The sequence below is a fragment of the Ylistrum balloti genome, unplaced genomic scaffold (assembly GCF_031769215.1).
Source record: "Ylistrum balloti isolate Yb309-2 unplaced genomic scaffold, AGI_CSIRO_Ybal_v1 Utg371684, whole genome shotgun sequence".
NCBI classification, from domain to species: Eukaryota; Metazoa; Mollusca; class Bivalvia; order Pectinida; family Pectinidae; genus Ylistrum; species Ylistrum balloti.
The window spans coordinates 120,719-123,500 of NW_026782851.1; positions in this window are offsets into that span (position 1 = coordinate 120,719).

Genomic DNA, 2,782 nt, shown 5'->3' on the forward strand with positions numbered 1-2,782 from the left:
AAAATAGAAGATAATTCAACAAATGTGCTGAGTTACATACGTCTGTTCTCATTGTCTGAAGATTCCCCTGTCGGTTACAAACATGTGCGGTTATTTGTAAACAATCATATGAAACAAACCTATAGTTTAACCTGATGACCTATTGTATTGGTTACATCACACTAACAAAGTGCTGTGTTAAATGTATGATATGACGTCAGATATTATGTCTTTATGCTCATAAAAAATAGATTTTTTACAGTGTATCGGTTAATCATTAAATGAGTGAACTGGTATGATCATCCAATTAAAACACGGATTTGTTGATTGATGGTGAAAATAAAGAAAGAAATAGAACAGGATCCTTACATCATTATAGGGGCCACGTGGTAAGGGAGTTGATTTTTTGTTTTGTTTCGTTTTGTTTGTTTGTTTGTTTGTTTGTTTCTTTGTTTGTTTGTAAAATTGTAGTCTATAAGACAAACAACATAAGTATCCATCAGAACTCATAAAGCATTTGTTTATAACAGAGAAGGGATCACAGTTTGAGTAAATCATAAAATGTATATATTTTAGTTTCTATACAAGATAAACTAGTACACGTGAAGCACATTAGCCAGGAAAAGGTCAAGGGAGATAACCCGTGTTGAAGGCGTGTTGTCAGTCACAAGTATACTCCCCTTCTAAGAAATCAAAAATATAAATCCTATCTAAGGCTGCATGTCTGCAATAATCTAATGTTATTGATGCCATGACAATTCGTTTTATCACGCATTGTTCTCTTTGACATTTTAGAAAATGCATATGTCTTTACACTATGATTCTGTATCCGTATATTGATTAACTCGAATGATGCCTGACAAATCAACAATTGACAACACTTGTAGGTTACCATTCCAAAAATAAAATCTATATATCAGAGTATGAAAATGGCTAAAAGGTAGGGTAAAACATGTGTACGAAAAATGAATAGCATGTTTCAAAATAAATTCAAAATCCGTGTAGCGCTAAATAATAATGTAAAATATATCATACAGCTGTATTGTCCTTGTAGGACTGAAAATATAAGTCTATGAGGAGGTTTGGCAAAGGATGTTTTACTTTTACTTTTTACAAAAAACATGTGTTTATATATTTTATGTAATATGACAATAAATACCACGACGACAAACTGGATAACGTGATACATTCTTACGCTTCCATGTTACAAGTGAGGTGGCGATTTTTCGTTTTCACTTTTCAACTTATGACGATGTTTTTAGATATTAGAATAGAAATACCGAAGAGAATTCTGTGCGATTTCTGGCGATCCTGTTTTTTCCAATGAGAGATTTTTTAAAGCTACAACATATCACAACAGTCAGTTTTTAAAACAACAGGAAAATATCAACCAGGCAACATAATCATAATCCAAATTCAAATTCGATAAAACCAAGGCAAAATATGAATGAAAGAAAGATTTACACGGAGACTCGTGAAAAAGTACAAGGTGCTCCGGAAGAGAAAGCGTCACTGAAACATCACATTTATTTTTCAAACAATATTTTTTTCTTGTAGGTTACTTTAAGGAGTCTAAATTTTGAAACATATGACGTGACTTGAGAGGAACAGCCAAATCATTTTTTGAAAATGTCAAAATCAAGATGGGTAGGTGTACTTTCAGATATTTCATCAAATTTGGTAATTCCAATTGCTACGAATAGCTTCAAAAGAACCGACACGTACATGTGTAAATGCAAAATTGTATTCCAAGGACATGATCACATTAAGTAAATTGGTGAACGTTTTCATATGTGATTGAATATTTTATGAAACTACGAAGATAAAGAATAAAAACTCGCCAATCCGTTGTATATGATCCCAAACTCATAAACGATGGTAAAATACAGCCAATTTAAACCTGTTTTGACTGATTACAAAGATTACACATTGTACAGGAAACTTTGTAGGTTTATGTATTGTGTATTATATGTCAATCTCTGTCGGTTTCAATCTTTATGTATTGTGTATTATATGTCAATCTCTGTCGGTTTCAATCTTTATGTATTGTGTATTATATATCAATCTCTGTCGGTTTCAATCTTTATGTATTGGTTTTTACGGAAACATGTCAATTTCGAAATGGTTATAAAATGCATCATTTTATTTACTGATCAAATCAAATCTAACAGAACTGTAATTGGAGACAAAATTTCAACAACTTCAGTACATTATCGTGACCCGAAGTTGTCTTACTTACAAAATTCTCATTAACTTGTATCTTTGTATAATGATATTCATTACAACAGCTGATGTCACATAGAACAGTTGAAAGAAATGCACATTTAATCTTTTATATTTTTCACTGTAACTAAGACATTCATTTACGACAGGAAAACGGATTGGAGAGCTTGGTGTATAAGAGTGACATGAATCCATTTAACTGCCCCGATCACACTGCACTTATCTATGACAGAGAAAAGAGATAGCAATGCATATGACATTGACGCACATAGACCCCGGGGTCAAGAGGAAGACCCGGGGGTCGGAAGATATACATCTCTGCCCTGGAAGGGTACAACATATCCGTGACACTAACTTGCTCCACCTATGCGTGACATTCCGTTGTGCCGGCTTCATATTTTTCGTATTGTTGAAATTTAATATAAGCAGGTGAAACAGTACAAGTGTCCTAAAGTGATAAAAGAACAATGTTGTTTGTTCTGGCATGTTAACAGTTTGGTTGCGATTTGAAGTCGGGGCTCACATTCAGGAGATTGCTAACATGTGCACGCAAAACAAATTTCATGTAAAATGGACTCTT